The 22,778-nt window shown below is 39.1% G+C and overlaps 1 protein-coding gene across 1 annotated transcript in view; it reads right to left on the bottom strand.

The window, feature by feature from the left end:
- Nucleotides 1-22,778, bottom strand: part of PTPRD (protein tyrosine phosphatase receptor type D) — a 2,145,631-nt gene that overhangs the window by 1,241,004 nt on the left and 881,849 nt on the right. The window lies entirely within an intron of this gene.

Raw genomic sequence — 22,778 nt, 5'->3', positions numbered from 1 at the left:
CCGCAGATAGTTGGGTAAATAAATAGTACATATATATAATGACATAGTCCTCAGCCACAAAAATGAAACTTACCATTTGCAACAACATGGACCTAGAGGGCATTGTAATTAAGTGAAACATGATTTCATTTATATGTGGAATCTAAAGAATAAAACAAAAATAAACTCATACATACAAAGAACATTTTGATGGTTAACAGATGAGAGAGGGTTTGGGGGAATGGGTGAAACAGAAGTACAAATTGGTAGTTACAAAATAATCACAGATATGTAAAATAAAGAATACAGAATATATAGTCAATATTTTAATAACAATGTGTGGTGTCAGAGGGGTACTAGATTTACAGGGGTGATCATTTCATAAGTTATATAAATGTCTAATTACTATGTTGTACACCTGAAAGTAATAGGATACCATATGTCAACTGTAATTGAAATTTTTTAAAAAAATTAAAAGTATGAAAAAAAATTAAAAGTATGTTTTTCAGTGTGTTCCCACAGCACCTTCCCCTCTTCTATCTCTGGGGCACTCTCTCTGGAGCAAGCCCCTTGCCTTCCCTTCCCCCTCGGCTCCCCTTCCAGGCATGTTGCCTTTGCCTTTCTCTCTCCTAAGCTCCAAGGGCCCTTCTTTTGCCTCTATAACTTATTTTCTGAGCCCACACATCCAAGCTGGCTCATCTTTTCAATTTCTGTGACTCTCTACAAAAGCTTCATTAAATATTTTTCCCCCAAATTGTATCTTTTTAAAAATATATACATTTGTATTGATATCAGAAAAGAAGGGAGAGGAAGAGAGAGAGAGAGAGAGAGAGAGAGAGAGAGAGAGAGAGAGAGAGAGAGAGAGAAACATCAATGATGAGAGAGAATCACTGATCGGCTGCCTCAAGCCCGTAACCCAGGCATATGCCCTGACTGGGAATTGAACTGTGGCCTCTTGGTTCATAGGTCTATGCTCAACCATAGACCTATGGCCAGGCCAAATTCTATCTTTTTAATGTTTTAATCTTTAAACAATTTTATTTTCTATGGACAAATAATGGCTACCATTTGATAATTCTATTAAGCTATGTTATCATTAGACAATGTGTAATATTTATGACGTATTCCACTACATAGAATGCATGTTTGTGGCCTTCTTCATTCACACTTGCCTTTCCAACACTGCACACTTCAAAAACCAAAGAAACCATATCTCACTTGTTTGTCACTGTTAATCTATGCTCTTCCACATAATACTAGGCATACAATAGGGTTTGGAGAAGAGTAGTGCTTGGATAGGATTTCCATTTTAGTCATCTAAGGGAAAAAGAGGAGAGCGGGAAGTAAAAGATAGAGGAAGGGAAGAAGAGGAAGGGAGCAAAGGAGAGAAGTGCAGAAAATGACCTGTGGGAATGAGGAGATTTGAGTGTTTGTGTCAGCTCAGAAAACGTAAATAAATATATGTATAATCACCCATATTATTTATACATAAATATAAAATATTCATAATATTCTATAAATACAAATATAAAATATTATATATAATGCTAGTTAGCAATATATACACACATGAACACACATACACACAACATACACATTATATATATATATATATATATATATATATATATATATATATATTGCTATAATTATTGACCCAATTTAAAGTGTATCAATGCCACTTTTTACAAAAGTAGTCAAATATCACCATTCTACATAAAAAAAACAACAGGATAGCATTCTGCATTTGGGAGTAAAGAGCTATAGTGTAGCACTCTTAACACTTCCTATAGCTATAAAATATTGTGAGAGCCTGGGAAAGCAAGGTCTCAGTTCTAGTACTTACATATATTATTACTGAACCTTCTATAGAGAGAATCATAACAAACCTTTCATCTAATTATTATGAAAGTGACATTCAACTTTATATGTAGTAGAAAAATAAAGTCATTCAAATATAAACCTTAGGTAGTTAAATTAGAAAGCTGCAATTGCATTTCCCCAAGGACTGTAATCATGATCATTTTATTTGCAACACATTACTGCTACAACAGTGATAGGCTTCTCCTTAAAACATTCTGCACTATAAATAAGCAATAACGTATGGCAAAAACAATAAACCAGAATATGAGAGCCGAGTTTTGCTATGGCATACATTACTATTGCATTCCACTTAGAGCAATAGTGTTTTCTTCCTCTGTTAAAATGTCTGAATAGTATTAGCATGAAAAAGCTAAAAAAAAAATTTCAACCACCACATCAATAGATCCTTTAGGTAAAGAAAATGTGCGCCATAAAAATGTAAGATTTATAAAAGACAAAAGTGCCCCAAAATGACTAGGCACACATAGCTACTGGAGATTTGTCCTTTTGTAGAATATATAAATTAAACCAGGGATGAGGATTGCGCTGAGGCATTTAAAACCACTTGGATTTAGAGCCTTTTGCATTATGCTCATCTTAATCTACCTTGTTTCATAGTTTGTTGCACACGTCTTATTCCTAGCTAATCTGTAGCGTGCTCCTGAGCAAAGAGTTTTAGTTATGTTTATTTCCATTACCATAATGATCAATAAGTCTCATCTGGTTTGACCAAGACAACAACTGAATTTACTTTTTTCTCATTATTTATGAGCTTATTGAAACATTACTTTGTATCTGAACTCACATACTGCAATATTTATCGCATTTGGAGATTTGGAGATATGTAAATAGTAAAATTTGATATTAAAAATTGGAAGTTAACATGGGTTTATATGCATGTAGATATTATAACAATTTTATGATAATTAAAAGCTCAGAATTGAAATTAAACATTGGAGTGGGTTGATATCATTAGTCCACTTCTCTCCATCTTTGTGCAAAACCCAACAATACCATGAAAAGGAAGTACTTATCTTTAAATAGGATCAGATAATTATGCTGAATAATAATTATCTGATAATTATAGAAATAAAATACAATGATTACAAATAACTACACATGAAATTATTAGATGTATTAACAAACATGATTTTGTAGTAAATATTTAGTAAAAAACATTTATAATTTGATGTAAGAGGAAAAGTAACATAATCTCAATAAGATAATTTTAAATAGAAATTCAGCCCAAATTGGTAGAAACAAGTATGCATTAAGTTTTTTATCTGTCTTCTCATATGCAGCTCAAACAAAAGCCAAATAGAATAACACTCCAACCCTAACAACTTTAATCTTGCCTATATTAAAAATGTCACATCCAACGTATTTGCTTAAGTAAAAAACATGGACATTATATATTTGAATCTCTCTCTTTTTCCTCTTTCATGTCCAATGATCACTAAGACTGAATTTGATTCTTTGCGTTGGTTAAAATGACATAATAATAAATGTTTCACAGAACTGTAGATAGATAGATGATAGATAGATAGATAGATAGATAGATAGATAGATAGATAGATAGATGATAGATAGATAGATGATAGATACTTAGCATTCTCTTCTAACGGTTTTGAATAACAGTTGTAACAGTGGATTCAATTCATACTTTAGATGTCAAAAGCAAAGTTTAAAGTGCAAAAGTAATCAATTTTGTTACTAGTGTGATAGCTGGGTTTTGGTAATTTTAAATATAAAGTTTTAGAAACTTTCTCACAGAAATTCATCATATAAAATTTAATATGCATATCCATGAAAGAGAACTTTTTTAAAAAAATCCTCACCCAAGGATATGATTATTAATTTTAGAGAGAGAGGAAGGGGAGGGAGGGAAAGAGAGGCTGAGAGAGAAACATTGATGTAAGAGAGCAATATTGATAGGCTTCCTCCCTTACACACACCCCAACCGGGGATCGAACCAGCAACCTAGTTATATTCCCTGATGAGGAATCAAACCCACAACCTTTTGGTGTATGGGGTGACACTCCTAGCAACTGAGCCACTTGGGCAGAGCCAAAGAGAACTTTTCATTGCATCACTTTAGAGTATGTTAACTAATAACTTATTTTAAATAAACCATGTCTATGTATATGCATAGATACATTTATACACACACAAGTAAGAAAAGGCAAGCTCTGAATCCAAGGAGAAGAAAAGCAATGAATTATTTGTAAAGAGTCCCCTATACAGCCTGTGTTTAAAGTTAAAAAAAATTAAAAGATGTGTCTCAAACGTTAATATATTCAAAAATTATTGTCAGTGATAATCATCTATAAGCTTGGTAATTGCTACTGAAGCATAATTATTGATACACAAATATAAGAATTTTTTTCTGAAGGATAGAGTAAGAAGAACTTACCTTTTTATATATCTTTAGCCTTTAAGAATTGCTTGTCTTCTCATATATTAACTGTATTTATGAACCACACTTGAACTCAATGCTCATGAGAAACCAGACTTGACATATATGCTTGGACATGCAATTAGATCAACTCTTTTCCCATTTTAATCTGAATACAAGGGTTTCTAATTTAAGCATTCAAACCAAATAGAACCCTATAAGGTCTGCCAATTTCATCCACAAAGCTCTTTTGTTAGACAGTTCCATCAAAAGCTAGACAATTCGTTTTACTAGGAAAAGAACTGATCAGTAGAAAAGTAAATTGTATCCTTAATGCATGGACAGATCACTGGATTACTGCTAATGTATTATTAGTCAAGCAGAATCTCCTTTTGAAGGAGTCTTACAGTCCATGTCATAAACTGATTAAAAACCAGTGAACAAGTACTTTCTACCTTTGCTGTATATTAATGAGAAACCATCTATCCCAGAAAGTTTTTCTGAACTAGTAACCTTTACCTTCCTAAAACTGGAGAATTACAAGAGCTGGGTAAGCACAAAAACTTTTTCCCATCAGTCTTTGTACAGAAAATTGTATTTTAAAATTGAATTTATTTCAATTCATTAAAACATTTTGTATCTGATGATCAGTTTTCATACTCAAATTCTTTTAAATGTGCAAATAATGAAACAGTGTTGTTCTCTTCACGTGTGCATATTTGTTTATATTCAGCAGGGAGAAAGAAAAGGGCATTGTCAGGGACGAGAGGGAGAGAGATAAAGTGGATGAGAGAGAGGGATGGAAGGGGGAAGGGAGGAAGAATTATTCAGAAAGTTATCTCTACAGAAAATGGTACTCTGACTCAAAAAAAAGAGGAATGGCCAACTTTCCAGTAATGGATAAGAGCTTTAAAGTGCATTATTTAACCATAAATCGTTAATGGGCTTACTGATGAGACATAAATATATAGTATTCATTAATATTTCTATTCAATCTGTTGTTTGAGCTACATACACTTTCAAAATAGTTACTAAATGAGATCACATCAGTGTGGAACATTTTTAACGAACAGACAAAAGTCTATTTTCACTTAATATCAAAATATATATAAATTGTCATTATGGTACAAGTGCTGACAGTGAAGGCCAATCACCTAGAAGCAATAAGTGGAAAATCAGCCAATTGGAATAGCTGGAAAATCCTGGCAGGTGCCTAGAGAGCTGGCTTTAAAATATCAGTGTGTCTCTAAATCATTTGTGGTACTTATCAAAATGTAGATTTCCAGAAAGAGACACTTATAGGGTTGTGAACAAACAATACAACATACAGAAAATGTATTAGAGAATTGTACACCTTAAACCTATATCATTTTATCAACTAATGTAAACCCAGTAAATTCAAAAACAAAATGAAGATTTCCAGTATGCCAGCCAGAAATAGTTATTCAGAGGTCCATGGCGTTGGAAGGGAAGTAGTAATCTGCATTTGGTCAAGCATCTCGTGTCCCATGTGATTTTGCTGCAAGAAGTCTGGGGGACCTGCTTGGTAAAACATTCCCTTAGAAATAAAACACTTGCAATTATCCTATACAATAAAAGGCTAATATGCAAATAGGCTGAATGGCAGAACAACCAGTCACTATGACACACACTGACCACCAGGCGGCAGACACTCAATGCAGGAGCTGCCCCCTGGTGGTCAGTGTGCTCCCATAGGGGGAGCACTGCTTAGCCAGAAGCTCTGAGCTGGGCTCACAGCTGGCAAGGACAGCGGCAGTGGCAGAAGCCTCTTCCGCCTCTGAGGCAGTGCTAACAATGTCTGACTGGCAGCTTAGGCCCATGGGGAGTGGGCCTAAGCCATCAGTCGGACATCCCTCGAGGGCTCCCGGACTGCAAGAAGGCACAGGCCAGGCTGAGGGATCTCCCCTAAGTACACGAATTTTGTGCACCAGGCCTCTAGTTTCTATATAAGGATGTATGGCCTGTTGATTATTAGAACAACCTGCAGTGAAACAAAATTCTTGTGAAAAGGTCAGACTACTGGTCATATTCCAGTTCAAAATCAGAGCGAGAATCATAAATCCTCAAACTCAAATAACAGCTTGCTCTGTAAAAGCTAAAACAAAATGATTCCCATATAGCATCTGAATAATAAGACCTCGGGTCTCACTCATGGCAAGCAGAAGAAGCTCTTAAAACAAGAAGTGATTAGAAGAAGACTGATAAAAGAAAATGAATTCCAGTCTTTCTTTTTTTCCTTATGCAGCACAATTGAATAACCATCTGGACCTGACAGTTTATTTCCTGAATGGTCTTCAGCAAGACTTCACATTTCAGCCCCAGAAATTGAAAGAAAAAAAAAAAAAGTTCCAAAGGATTTTGCTTATTTGTGAAAATTTTTGCTAATTATGATATTCAAAGTCTAAATTAGGTCTTATTTGGTTACCCTGAGACATACAATATTACAGTATATTGTATTAATCCTTAAATGCCTTTTTAATTACTATTGCCTTTTTAGTACATTGTTTATCTTTTTTCTTCCAAATGGATCCAATTAAGTTTTTCCCCTCTGAAATGATAAACTAACTCTTATCTTCTTTGCTCTTAATAGATTTGTTCATTCAGCATAAAGAGGAATTCAGTTGTACTAATCATTTAAACCATAAACTTGCTTCTGCCATTTGTTAATAATACTCTGAAGGCATTTGTACCTATTTACTTGTTATTTTTAAGCTCTTAAATTAGTTGAGCTGATTTTCTTTTCCTCTTAGATATATAGGATTTTATAAACCCAGGACATCAAGTCAGTAATGGTTCCCATAAACTGCCTTCACTTCCTTCTGCATCTCCCACCTTATACAAATCTATTCAAGGGTTGGGGGAGGGTGTGCCAATACCTGTTTGGGGACCAATCCTAAAAGTAAATTTGCAAATTTGCTAGCAGTGCTATTTATAATAGCTAAGATTTGGAAACAGCCCAAGTGTCCATCAGTAGATGAGTGGGTAAATTTTTTTAAAGTAAGTTTGAAAGAGATCTTGATCCACATATTTATTTTAAGTCTTAATTAGCTGCTGTAACACAAAAATAGTTAAGTGATAAGTTAGTATCAGATTTATTCTTTTTTCCTGATTTCAATAATGGCAATAAGTGATAATTTTAACTGCCACAGCTTCTGAGATGAACAAGGAACACAATAAATAGGGATCCTTTTAGTACAGTTGATAGTACCCAGTGTACCTGATTGGTATGGAACTAGTTCTGGACCAAACACAGGTAATCTATTTTCCAACATTAAGTAATGAACTGACAGTATAAAAGGAAGAGCCAAAAGATCAAAGTGGTGCATCAGAGTTCTTAAAACCATATGAGAATGCTTTAGAAGGAATGAACACTATTTTTAAGGTGTCATTTTAAACTAATTTTCCAAATAGAGGTAATTCTGTGTGTTTGAAGTACTGAAAACTGTGAGTTTTTAAATTTGTCAAATACAAAATTTATTGAACTATTTGAAAATTAACTGTGCCTTAGCTGAACATTTAAAAATCTATAAAGTTTTTTATTTATCTTTTTTAAAAATATATTTTTATTGATTTCATGGAGGAAGGGAGAGGGAGAGAGAGATAGAAACATCAATGATGAGAGAGAATCATTGATCCTCTGCCTCCTGCACACCCCTACTGGGGATGGAGCCCACAAACCTGGGCATGTACCCTTATTCAGAATCGAACCTGGGACACTTCAGCCCACAGGCTGACACTCTATCCACTGAGCCAAACTAGGGCTTTTAATTTATCTTTATTGTTGAAAGTATTACAGATGTCCCTCTTTTTCCTCACATTGACCTCCCCCACTCTGCGCCCCCCACCCCAGGCCTACTGCACAACTGTCTCTGTCCATGGGTTATGCATGTATGCATGTAAATTCTTTGGTTAATATTTTCTCAAGCATCCCCCCGCCCCCACTTCCCTCCGAGATTCGTCAGCCTGTTCCATGCTTCCATTTCTCTGGACCTAAAGTTTTTTATTGTATGTTTATAAGAGTTAATCTAAATTCTCATAGAAACTTGGCTAATTTAAATTAACATCAGTATTCTTCCATATAATTTTTATAACACAAAATTGTCCATTTAAAATAGTGAAGCAAATATTGGTAAGAATTTATGGTAAGAATTTTGAAGATCATGTATTGAATATTAAAGTCACAACCAACAATTTAAATATTGAATATACATATTATTATGGTCATGTGTCCATTAAGATAAACTTATAATCCAATGACATTATCAACTGCAGTATTGTTAATCCATTCATCATTGACCTTTATAAATATTCTATTGGTCCTTTCATTTGTTTTAACTTATTTTCAACCTTCATTAGATGGAGAGAACTAACAGCTATAATCATCTGGCGGTAAATTAGAGTAATATTTGACAGAGAATTGGGAATAATTTGTGTTGAACTAAAAAGAATATAAGGCATCATAAAAGGTGTGTTTAATGTAGAAGAACTAAAAGCAACAATACCAGAGTAGCTGAGAAGAGACTCACAGTTTCTACAAATATGCCTCCATGAACCATCCAAACTAAAGGAGACTATGATTAGGGAGTTTTTATGAGATTTGATGGGGAGAATAAATATTGTCACAGTACATTAAACCATTAGGACTTGTCAGGGATATATTTGAGAGGGTGAGGCAACCTTTACAGCCTGGGTAACTGCTGTGAAGAATGAATCACATGAACTGATCACTACTGGGGAGGAGATGCTGTTATTAACAGGGTTATAAGATAAAGCAAGAAAAATATTACTTATTTCAATATGTAAATAGAAAACAGATATATTCTACAGGATTCCATATTATACATGATGTAATTTTCTGAGAATAACTGTAATAAATCCAAATGAGCATAATTGTTAGTAAATTCTAGATTAAAGACTTTATCTTAATAAGTGGGGAAATACTGATAATTTAAAAAGAGGAAAATATTTTTTAAGTTTGAAATTAATTATATATGTGGATTCTTATAATGATACTAGAAGCCTGTTGCATGGAGATTCACACAATAGGCCTTCCTTCCCCTAGCTGCTGGCACTGGTTTTCCTCTGGCACCCGGGCCTTTGGTCCAGCTGCAGCAGAGAAGCCAAGCCCTTGAGGGCTTGCAGCCAAGCCTCTTTAGTCTTCAGTCTACAGTCTTCACTCTGGCTGGAGCCTTCAGTCTTCGCTTTGTACCTGCGTATGCAAATTAACCGACAGCTTTGTTTGGTTAATTTGCATTGGCTGGTGGGTGTAGCAGAGTGACACCAATTTGCATGTTTCTCTTTTATTAGTGTAGATTCTCTACATTTAGATATTGCTTTTTGTAATACCTGCTGCTATTTAAATACTTTCTTGCCCTAACTCGTTTGGCTCAGTGGATAGAGTGTCAGCCTCTGGACTGAAAGGTCCCAGGTTTGATTCTGGTCAAGGGCATGTACCTTGGTTTGGGCACATCCCCAGTAGGAGGTGTGCAGGAGGCAGCTCATTGATGTTTCTCTCTCATCGATGTTTCTAACTCTCTATCCTTCTCCCTTTCTCTCTGTAAAAAATCAATAAAATATATTAAAAAAATACTTTCTTGCCCTAGCCGGTTTGCTCAGTGGATAGAGCGTTGGCCTGCAGACTGAAGGGTCCTGGGTTAGATTCAGATCTAGTGCACATGCCCATGTTGCAGGCTTGATCCTGGGTGAGGGGCATGCAGGAGGCAGCCGATCAATGATTCTCTCTCATCATTGATGTCTCTCTCTCTCTCTCTCTCTGAAATCAATAAAAAATATTTTAAATACTTTTAAATATTAACTCATTTATGACTCAAAACAATCCTATAAAATACACTATTGATATTCTAATTTTAAATATGAGGAACAGAATTACAGAGAAATTAAATAACTTGCGTGTCCATAGGTAATGCATATCCTATATAATAAAAGGCCAGAGACCATAAGTGTAACAACTGGAATGACCGCTAGACAAGGCACCAGGAGGTGCACTGACCCCCTCTTGGTCCCTCCTCCAGCCTGCAGGCTCTGATCACAGCATGGCGAACAGGAACCATGGGAAACCGAGGTGAGTGGCGGGTGGAGTGGGACTGGTGAGTGGGCAGAATGGCCGACCTCTTGGTCCCTCCCCCCAGCCCGCAGGCTCCGGGGAACTGGAGCCATGCAGTGATCTGGAAACTAGGGAAAAGCAGGGGGTGGTGGCAGGGCGGGACTGGGGATGGCTGAGTGGGCAGAAGATGGCTCTGATTGCAGGCTAGTCCTGGGGACCCTACCCACACACGATTTTGTGCGCTCGGCCTCTAGTCCTATCTAATAAAAGAGAAACATGGTAATTAGCGTACGACCACTACCCTTCCCATTGGCTAATCAGGGCGATATGCAAATTAACTGCCAGCCAAGATGGCGGCCGACAGCCAGGCAGCTTGAAACTAACATGAGGCTTGCTTGCTTCAGTGATGGAGGAAACCAACGTTGCCCGCCTGCCTTGCCGGCCTCTAAACCTGCAGTTTGAAACATTGTAACAAATATAGAAGATAAACAAAACCCCAGAAACCTGCTTTCAGCGAGCCAGGATCTCAGAGCTGGAGTTATACATTGTTTCGACTATAGAACCCAAACAAACCAGATACCTGCTTTCAGCAGCCAAGGCCTAAGGGCTGGAGCCTCAGAGTTAAAGGTGGCCCAGAATTAAAAAAAAAGAAGAAAAGGAGTGGTTGGGAGCTTCCGTCACCTGCCAGCCTGAACACAGCCCTCAGCCCCTCATCCAGACTGGCCAGGCACCCCAGTGGGGACCCCCACCCTGAAGGGTGTGTGTCCAGCTGCAAACAGCCATCAACCCCTCACCCAGGCTGGCCACGCACCCCAGTGGGGACCCCCACCCTGATCCAGGACACCCTTCAGGGCAAACCAGCCGGCCCCCACACGTGCACCAGGCCTCTGCCCTATATAGTAAAAGGGTAATATGCCTCCCGGCACCGGCACTGGGATCAGTGGAGCCGCGAGGCCTCCCAGCACCGGGATCAGCGTGACAGGAGGCAGCGCCCAAACCCCCTGATAGCCCTGCGGCTCTGTTTGTGACAGGGGATGGGGCCACAACCTCCCTATTGGCCCTGCTCTGTTCGTGACAGGGGAAGGTGCCCCAACCCCCTGATCAGCCCTGCTCTGTGCCTGATAGGGGGGAGCTCCCCAACCCCCTGATCGGCCCTGCTCTGTGCATGACAGGGGGGAGCTCCCCAACCCCCTGATCGACCCTGCTCTGTGCGTGACAGGGTACAGAGCCCCAACCCCCCTGATGGGCCCTGCTCTTTGAGTGACAGGGGGCAGCGCCCCTACCCCCTGATTGGCCCTGCTCTGTGCGTGACAGGGGGTGGCGCCGCAACCTCCCCATCGACCCTGCCTTGAGTGTGACAGGGGAAGGTGCCCCAAACCCCCAATCAGCCCTACCCTGAGCGTGACTGAGGGTGGCATCACAACCTCCCAATCCGCCCTGCTCTGTGCATGACAGGTGCGGTGCCCCAACTCCCCAATCGGCCCTGCTCTGAGCCCCACCAGGGGCTGTATCTAGGGATTGGGCCTGCCCTCTGCCACCTGGGAGCAGGCCTAAGCCAGCAGGTCGTTATCTCCTGAGGGGTCCCAGACTGCAAGAGGGCACAGGCCAGGCTGAGGAACCCCCACTTTCCCCCGAGTGCACAAATTTTTGTGCACCGGTCCTCTAGTCTATAATAATAAAAGCATAATATGCTAATTAGACCGGACATCCTCCAAACATTCTCCTGGATGACCTGCTGGACGAAGCTGGGGCTGCGAGGAAAGCCCAGGTACTGGGTGCCTGCTGGCGGCCGGAGGGAAGCCCGGGTACCGGATACCAGAGGGAAGCTGGTGCCAGCAGCCAGGGGAAGGAACGCCTACTCTTGCACGAATGTCAGGCATTGGGCCTCTAGAATGTATATAAGATCTTTAAGATTTATAAAAATAAATAAAAAATATAAATGTCAAAGATGACATTTCTAACCAGTTTAATCCTAGAATTCATTACATTTAGCTATCTCATAGAAAAAATGGGATTGAAAATATATTTTAAAATTAATCTGTTTATCTATATATTCCTTCAATTTTGTCTTTATAGAAATTTATCATTCATCCAACTTCACTAATAAGAAAAAAGAGGCTACAAAACATTTAGCAATCTAAGATTAGAGAGCTATTAAAAGTAGCCTAGATCTATAAGCTCAATATGCATATCTGTAATGCCTACAGGTGGAAAAAGATTCTAAATGTGCTAAGGACACATATATAGATAGTAAAATATATGAATTTATGCAATCTAACATATTTACTGACATTGGTTCTAGACTTAGTGCAAACAGGTAATAAAATCCTTGTTAATCATAGGAAAGACAGGCATATTTTGTGATAACAATATAAAAATTGGAATGATGATATGAAGCTATGTACAAATTCTCAACGTTTCAGAAGTTTGTTAAATGTAAACAAGCCCCAGCCAGTTTGGCTCAGTAGATAGAGCATTGGCCCGTGGACTGAAGGGTCCCGGGTTTGATTCTGATCAAGGGTATGTTCCTTGGTTGCAGCAACCAATTAATGTGTTTCGCATTGATGTTTCTCTCTGTGTCTCTCTGTTTCCTTCCACTCTCTCTAAAAAAAATATCAATGGAAAAATATCCTCAGGTGAGGTTTAACAAAAACAAATAAATAAAATTAAAGTGAATCAAATACTACCTCAAAAGACTGCAAAATAGGTATAAATTTGGGATGTAATTCTAGAGAACTGTCAAGCAGTATCCTTTTCACCATACATTTTTAGCATACTGTTTGGCGTACATGTAGCATTTAAGCAATCTTAATAACCCATTTAAACATGTATCTATTTATTGTACTGCTAATTTTCATCATTCCCCCATAAGACTGTAAGCTGCAGGAAGAAAAGATCATGTCTGTTTCACCTGCCAAGATAGCCTTATAGCATATTAAGTTGCTTAGTTCAGAGAAATTATTCAAGAACTAGAGGCCCGTTGCATGGATTACTACACGGGTGGAATCCCTTGGCCTGGCCTGTGGGGATCAGGCCAAAACCAGCTCTCTGACGTCCCCCGAGGGGTCCCAGATTGCAAGAGGGCAGTTCTTGGGTGATGCACCTGGGCATCTGGCTCCCTCCTCTCTTCTCCCAACATTATGTCATTTTCCCTCTATATCTGTCTCGCTTCTTTTATCTCACTTTACCCCAAGTTTGGTGGTAACTGATGAGTTGTGGGCATTTAGCTGCAAAATACAATTATTTAGCAAACAGGATTTACTTAGCCTGGAATCTAGTCAGCCTAGGGCAGGACCCTGCTCAATGTCAGGCTCCCGCCCAGGCCCTTCCACCCAGGTGGAGTCCTGTAGCGGTGGGAACCTCCTTCTTCCCACCTGAGCTGCTCCTTCACCTCCTTCCCTCCCTGGAGATTGCCTGCTGGTGCTACTGTCCACCCGGGAGGAGGGTAGCCAAGGCCAGTTTCCCAGTCAAGAGTGGTAGCAGGAAAATTCGCTGCCTCCACGGGTGCCAGGCATTGTGGCCACAGCCAGGAGGTCCTGCATGTCTCATCATTTAGTTAATGGAGTCGAAAAGTTTCTGTAAGGACCAGACCCATGACTTCTGCAATGGGCTAGAGGACCAGTGGGGAGCCAGACCTGAAGTGGGAAGCCACTGGGCTAGATGCCCAGTGCACAGATTCAAGCACCAGTGGGGTCCTGCAGCCTGGCCTGCAGGGATCAGGCCAAAGCCGGCTCTCTGACATACCCGAAGGGATACCAGATTGCAAGAGTGCATTTCTTGGGTGATGCACCCCGGAATTGGGTTCCCTCCTCTCTGGTTCCGTGTGTGTCACTTGAGAACTGCAGCTGCCAAGTCACCGCAGCTTGGCAGCTCCTGCATTGAGCATCTGCCCCTTTATGGTCAGTGCACATCACAGCTACCAGTTGGCTGGTCGGCCAGTCGCTTAGGCTTTTATATTCAGGAACAGTTAATGAATATTGACATAATTAAACTTATTATCAGAGAGAAATTCTGCTTTGAGGAGAATGGCACACTAGAATCTCTGAGGGTTTCTTCCACTGGGAACAATTAAAAACTTCATACTTGTTGCATTGCTGGGTTTACATAATGTTACCACATTGCCAATGTTATAAAAACAAACCTCCATATGCATGACGAGAAACCAGAGCTGCAACTGTGATAGCACACAAACAAAAGAGGAGGGTTATTCTGAGGATAAATTTTAGTGCTGGCGTTACTAGGAGTATGTGGAGGAAATTTAGTTTGCATGTGAGGGAAATCTAAGATTTGTAGGTAAGCACAAGACTCTTCAACAGACTAAAGGAATCTATGGCTATAGTGTCCTCTGGCTCCTGGAAGAAACAAACAAATCATTTCTGGAGAAAAGATTACCAGTGGTTCGCAGGGAAAGATTGAAAACATATGAACCCCTAGACAAAATTGACATGCTACTTGAGAAACATACATGTATACTAATAAAAGGGTAATATGCTAATTAGACCAGACATCCTTCCAAACGTCCTTCTGGACAAAGCCATGGTGTCAGGGGCCAAGGCAGAGGTGGTTAGTGATGACCAGGCCAGCAGGGGAGAGCAGTTAGGGGCAACCAGGCCGGCAGGGGAGGGGAGTTAGGAGTGACCAGGGAGGCAGGCAGAGTGGTTAGGGGTGATCAGGCAGGCAGGCAGGTGAGCAGTTAGGAGCCAGCGGTTCCAGATTGCAAGAGGGGTGTCCCAAGGGGTCCCAGAATGGAGAGGGTGCAGGCTGGACTGAGAGGACCCCCCCAAAATGCACAAATTTCATGTACCAGGCCTCTAGTACATTATAAGCACAGAGAAAGATTGATTCTAAGGCAGTGGTTCTCAACCTTCCTAATGCTGTGACCCTTTAATACAGTTCCTCATGTTGTGTTGACCCCCAATTTCATTGTTACAAATTGAACATAATTAAAGCATAGTGATTAATTACAAAAATAATATGTAATTATATATGTGATTTCCGATGGTCTTAGGCAACCCCTATGAAAGGGTCGTTCAGCCCCCAAAGGGGTCGCGGACCCACAGGTTGAGAACTGCTGTTCTAAGGGATATCCACACATAAGCCAGTCAAATATAGACCTAAAAGTGCTACATTAAAATGAGACAGAATAAACTTTAAGATTAAATGACTTTTCAATACAGAAAGTATCATTATAATAAAAGATTCAATTTACTAAGAGGGTATAGTAATTCTAAATATTTATGCATAAAATGAAAAGGCTTTGTTACCTACATAATGAAACAATATGCTTTATGTCACTGATGGCTAGGGTAGTATGCGGACTGGCAAATTTACCATAATAGTGAGGAATATGAACTCACTCTTTCAACTATTAGTTGTTCAAAAGACAATAGGCTTAAGCTATAGCCCTGGCCAGTGTTACTCAGGTGGGTGATGTCATCCTGTGCACCAAAAGGTTGGCATGCAGGAGGCAGCCGATTGATGTTGTACTCTCACACTGATGTTTCCCTCTCTTTCTCTTTCTCTCTTTCCCTCCCTCCCTCTCTATCTCTGTCTCTTTCTCTCTCTCTGCCTCTTTCTCTCCCTTCCTCTCTCTAAAAATAGTCAGTAAAATATTTTTTTAAAAAAAATAAGCTATACAAGTTTTGAAAAATACAATAACAAACTTCATTTTGGGACATATGGACTAAGTAGAATCCTATATACAAAACTAGAAAAAAAACAAAAACAAACTCTTAATGTTAAAATCCTATTCAGCATTTATAAAAATTGACCATACCCTACTGCATAAAACAAGTATAAAAATTTGAGATTTTTGACAACCACACTGTGCCACACTTAAAGTCAATTTTGAAAGATAAACAAATAGAAAATCTCTCTATATTTTGAAAATAACTACTTCAAGATATTTCAGGAATCATTAAGAACCCATTTAAAGATATTTTGAATTGAATAAGAAATATCTTGGTATCAAAATCTGTAGAATGCAGTAAAAGAACTCTCATAGTAAAGTATAGCCTTAAATGCTTATAATGGGGGAAAATGACTGGAATAAAATTAGTTAATGCTCAATTCAGAAAGATGGAGAAAGAGCATTAGGATAGCCCCTCAAACACAATCAAGTAAAAAATAATGATAATACAAAGAAAATAATAGTTCTTCACAAATATAATAAAAATAGTAGAAAAATAAAAAATGGGTTATTAGTACTAAAAAGAGAATGAACAAATACCCAATAATAGTGACTTTTTAAAGGACACAAATAGAGATCCAACATAGATGAAAATTAAAAAAATAAAGCTACAAAATTTATTCTAGTAATTTAAAAATGTAGATTGAATAGAAAAAGACTTAAAGTGATATAACATAAAATTTGCCTAATTAATAAATGGAAAACGTTTTGTATTTTACTATAAATAAAACAAGATAGGCAAGTCAAAAAAATTGAACTAGTGACTTCTATCAACATAAACAGGTATTTCCAGATATTGAAAACAGAGAGATAACTTCACAACTCATTCTGAGAAAGTAATATAACCTTAATATGTAAAAAAGAACAGTATGAAAGGAGAAAATTATATCCAATTTTACTTATGATCATTGATGCAAGCATTCTAAACAAAATATTAATCAAATCCTACAATAAATAAAAGTGATAAGACATTATGGCCAAGTTTAATTTATCACTTTATTGCAAGGGTTCTTCTACATTAAAGAACTACAAATATCATTTACCACATGAACAGATTAAATAATAAAAAAGCAGGCTATTATTTCACAATGTGCCATAAAAAGCATTTCACTTGTAGTCCAATATTCCATCCTTAAAATTTCCTAGCAAGGTTAGAATGTAAAGAAAAATCTTTTATGTTTTTAATTAGATACCTTAACGGTATCTTGTAAAAAGCATAGTAAATAAAACTGTTAATGAGGAAATATTAAAGGTATTATTTGGCAACCACGATTCACATCTTACTATATCTCCTCCAAAATAATAGTACAGAATAAGAAAAAAAAAACCAAACCCCCCAAATAAAAATGCTCTTATCATAACTAAAGAAGTCCTCAACTTTAAAACAACTGCATATATAAACAATAAAACACTAAATTATAGTAAATGACCTTTCACACTTCTGTCAGAAAATTTTGTGATGATCAAGTGCAGTGAGAAAACTTCTTTGTAAAGAGAGAAGAGGTGATCCAAGGAGATCTAAAATTGCTCTAAAATCAATGCCAGAAAGAGAAAGTCACCCTGTGTAAAAATACCACCCCCTCACTACATATCTCCCACCCAAAAAACCAGGTTCCTGCTAGATGAGAATTCTGATATAAGGAAAGAGAGAATTAAAGCATGCACAACTGCCTGGCTGGCCTGCTCAGTGGTTGAGTGTCTGCCTGTGAACCAGGAGGTCATGGTTCATTTACCATTCGGGGCACATCCCAGGTTGTGGGCTTGATCCCAAATATAGGGTGTGCAGGAGGCAGCCAATGAATGAGTCTCTCTCATCATTGATGTTTCTATCTCTCTCTCCCTCTCCCTTCCTCTCTGAAATAAGTATAAGTATATATAAACCAGGTTCCTGCTAGATGAGAATTCTGATAATATACTAATTTTATTAGTATGTATGTGTATATATATATATCCTATCTAATAAAAGAGAAACATGGTAATTGGCGTACGACCGCTACCCTTCCCATTGGCTAATCAGCGAGATATGCAAATTAACTGCAGCCAAGATGGCAGCCGGCAGCCAGGCAGCTTGAAACTAACATGAGGCTTGCTTACTTCAGTGACAGAGGACTCCAACGTTCCCCACCTGCTGCTGCAGGCCTCTGAGTTGCAACTCTAAGAAACTATGTAACAAATATAGAGCTAAACAAAACCCCAGAAACCTGCTTTAGTCGCCGGGCTTCAGCCAGCAGGATCGCAACATTGTAAGCAAAGGCCAGAAACCTAATTTCAGCAGCGGAGGCCTAAGAGCTGGAGCCAAGCCTCAAAGCTAAAGCTGGCTCAGAATAAAAAAAAAAAGAAAAAAAAAGAAAAGAAAAAAAAAGGAGCAGTTGGGAGCTTCCGTCACTCCCAGCCTGAAAACAGCCCTCAGCCCCACACCGAGACTGGCCAGGCACCCCAGTGGGGACCCCCACCCTGAAGGGTGTGTGACCAGCTGCAAACAGCCATCATCTCCTCACTCAGGCTGGCCAGGCACCCCAGTGGGGACCAGGACACCCTTCAGGGCAAACCAGCTGGCACCCACCCATGCACCAGGCCTCTACCCTATATAGTAAAGGGTAATATGCCTCCCAGCACCTGGATCAGCAGAGTCGCAAGGCCTCCCGGCACAGGGATCAGCGTGACAGGAGCAAGCGCCCAAACCCCCTGATCGCCCTGCGGCTCTGTGTGTGACAGGGGGCGGGGCCACAACCTCCCTATTGGCCCTGCTCTGTTCATGACAGGGGAAGGCGCCCCAACCCCCTGATCAGCCCTGCTCTGTGCCTGATAGGGGGGAGCTCCCCAACCCCCTGATTGCCCTGCGGCTCTGTGTGTGAGAGGGTGTGGCACCCCAACCCCCCCACCCCCACGGGCCCTGCTCTGTGTGTGACGGGGTAGAGCCATAACCTCCCCATCGGCACCCCAACCCCCTGATCGGCCCTGCTCTGTGTGTGACAGGGGGCAGTGCCCCAACCCCCTGATTGGCCCTGCTCTGTGCGTGACAGGGTACAGAGCCCCAACCCCCCTGATGGGCCCTGCTCTTTGAGTGACAGGGGGCAGTGCCCCTACCCCCTGATTGGCCCTGCTCTGTGCGTGACAGGGGGTGGCGCCGCAACCTCCCCATCAGCCCTCCTTTGAGTGTGACAGGGGATGGTGCCCCAACTCCCCAATCGGCCCTACCCTGAGCGTGACTGAGGGTGGCATCACAACCTCCTGATCCGCCCTGCTCTGTGCATGACAGGGGTGGAGCCCCAACTCCCCAATCAGCCCTGCTCTGAGCCCAACCAGGGGCTGCACCTAGAGATTGGGCCTGCCTCCTGCCACCCGGGAGCAGGCCTAAGCCAGCAGGTCGTTATCTCCCGAGGGGTCCCAGACTGCGAGAGGGCACAGGCCAGGCTGAGGGACCCCCCCAACTCCCGAGTGTACAAATTTTTGTGCACCAGGCCTCTAGTATATAAAATAAAACCCTAATGTGCAAGTCGACTGAACTGCGAAGCGACTGGTCGCTATGACACGCACTGACTACCAGGGGGAAGACGCTCAATGCAGGAGCTGTCCCCTGGTAGTCAGTGCGCTCCCATAGGGGGAGCGCTGCTCAGCCAGAAGCCCTGAGCCAGGCTCACAGCTGGCAAGTGCAGCAGCGGTGGCGGGAACCTCTCCAGCCTCTGCAGCAGTGCTTAGAATGTCCAACTGATGTCCATTAGTTGGACATCCTCTGAGGGCTGTTGTACTTCGAAAGGGCGCAGGCCGGGTTGAGGGTATTATTTCGTGCACCGGGCCTCTAGTATTTATATAAAAGCATGCATTATTTAAAGAGGTAGGCTTTAAAGTTTATTGGAGAGTCAAAGGTGCGAAGGAAGAGATGTCTTTTAGCCAGTAAATGTTAAAGAAGAAAAGAAACCAAAGGAGAAAATTGACAGATTTAAAAAAATATATCAAAAGAAAGCACAGACATGCCTCATTCTCTCCCTTGCTCACTTTATTCCTCCCTGCCCCACCCCACCCCATACACTAACACTTTGCTACACATAAAAGAGGGCACCATTGATCTAGGAATTGTGCAACATACAAATAAATTCATACCTAAAGGTAAAAGCTAAGCAAAGATGATGAATACATAACCAATAAATAAAAACTATCTATTGAATAGTCAAAAAGCAAAATGGAGACCAAGTTCTACATGATAGAAATATACTCCACCTACAAATCAATCTGCCTGAAAATTACAATCAAATGGATCATTCTATGATTAAGTAACTATTTACACAGGAATGTTTTAATTGGCATCTGCAAAATTTCAACTGTGGGAAAGAACTTTAACAAAATAGGCTCTCAATAAACATAAGCCAGGTCAAACTCGTTGGATGTCCTAGGTTCTCCAACCTTGTACCATTAACAGAGTACCATTCATAGAAAAGAAAAAAAAGGAATGAAAAAAAAAACAAACCCTAAAATTGGGAGGGCCTGATCTCCCAATTCCATTGTACTTTAGTGGCTCAACGATGTTTTGATTAAAAACAAAATGAAGGTATAAAAACACCTTTATTTTTGCCAGTCTTTCTAGAAATTAAGAACATTCTCAATAATTTTGAGAATAAACAATAGCACACAGGAGTAAAATAGTGTGTTTACTCAAATAATAAAATTGATATAAGATATGCAAAACTGTTACAAGAATGTCTGAATACATCTCTTGTTTTGGAATATAGAATAATCTATTTTTATTTCTGTTAAAAACAATACTCCTGAAATAATATTTCCTTTCAAATTTTTCCAAGATTAATATGTTATCAGGGAAACAATGAATACATGCTAAGATTCACTTACATTTGATAGTTATATGCCTACTCATAGTTTCTCAATCTTACAAAGATAATTTTTTTCAAGCAATTCTATCAAGGTAATTTTTCATGACAAATATTTTTCCACTTAAAAAGATAGAAAGCTGTTATCTTCTGTAATCTACAAAAAGATAAATAACTTCATCGAATTTTCAGGCTTGGAATGTTTCAAAGCTGACACTCCAAAGTATCTAATTCACATTTAAATATATTGCAATGGAAATTAGAAAATAAACAGAAAGGCTCTTTTTGGTATCATTGGTACATCAAGACCAGAAATTACAGAATACCAATTTATTTTTACAAATTGCTAGTGTAGATTTAAAAGTTTATGACACAAACTATCTTATTAGAACCATTTAGTGAGCTTTCATGAAAATATAATTTTATATTCAATCACAAAAGTAATCAATTCAATAATAATTAGAAAGATATTTTACCACATATTTGTATAAATGATATAAAGGGGTAAATTATTTCTTTTGTTAAAAGGCTTTACTTTCTAAATTTATTCACATGTTTTTATTTCATGTTTTCTTCATAATATTTGTGATAAATGCACATTTATTTTCTTGCTATTAGCTAAATATTTTTAATCTGAGTTGACATTCTGATCGTAAGCTATCATTAACTGTAGGACTTATTATTATAAAAGTGGCTTATAAAACTACTGTGGCTATTAAAACTTCACCCACAAAAATGTGGCCATTATTATTCATTATTAAAATATTCCATTGCAATAACCAGCAAACACCATTCAAAGTGAAAATAACTGGCTAAAGTAGAATGTGTCTTTTTTTTTTTTTTGTAATTTATAAACCTAAAATTATCATTTGAAGTTTCCCAAAGCAAAGAGATCAAGAGCAATTAATGTACATCTGTACAAATTATAGCCTTAAATAAACTAAATTTAAACAAGTAAAGGCAAAGGTATGTAAATTATTAGAAAGAATTATTCAGAAGAGCAGACTGGTTATTACTAATAAAATATTATTTGGAGGCCTGGATGTCCAGGTATATTGAGTTCCTGGAATCAAGAGAAGGGAGGGATGCAAATCCCAAACTATTTGGGAGTAACTGGTACAAGAAGAGGAGAAAATAAAGTGAAGTTTAAAGAAAGCATTTTGCTGCTTGAGCTGACTCCTTGCTAGACCACAGAGACCATCTACACTCCTCACGTGGGTGCACTTAATATCATGGTACACTCTCTTGCTTCTTGCAGGCGTAATGGCCCTCTGAATGTGGGAGGAAACAATATAGGACTTCACATGAATAGATAACTTCCTTTTCACTTGTTTGGACTTTGGAATCCTTCAGTCCTCCAGGCTTAAGCTCTGGCAGCTATCTTGGTGGGGTAGGCCGAGGTGGAAAATTATTACTTTGATGGTAAGAGTGAAACTAATAGTAATTGATCCCTAAGCTGTTTTGCAGACCTAAATGTAATTCTGTCTTTATTGAATGCCTGGTAATGTTATGTAAGAGTTAAAAAAATCAAACACTTTATGAATAATATCTACATAACCAACAATCCAAAGTTTAATAGATAATAAATAAACCAGGATACCATGACCTATAGCAGTGATGGTGAACCTATGACACGCATGTCAGAGGTGACAGGCAAACTCATTTTTTTGGTTGATTTTTCTTTGTTAAATGGCATTTAAATATATAAAATAAATATCAAAAATATAAATCTTTGTTTTACTATGGTTTCAAATATCAAAAAATTTCTATATGTGACATGGCACCAGAGTTAAGTTAGGGTTTTTCAAAATGCTGACACGCCGAGCTCAAAAGGTTCGCCATCACTGACCTATAGCATGTCACCATAGAAAGAGAATCAGGAAAGTTGCCTGAAAACCCTTTATCAGAGTCTGGGCTCCTCCACACAATAAATGTGTTACTTTT

Source organism: Myotis nattereri (assembly GCF_964212035.1).
Source record: "Myotis nattereri genome assembly, chromosome: 12".
NCBI classification, from domain to species: domain Eukaryota; kingdom Metazoa; phylum Chordata; class Mammalia; order Chiroptera; family Vespertilionidae; genus Myotis; species Myotis nattereri.
Note: the sequence above shows the minus strand (reverse complement) of the source record. Positions and strands in the feature narration are given on the sequence as shown.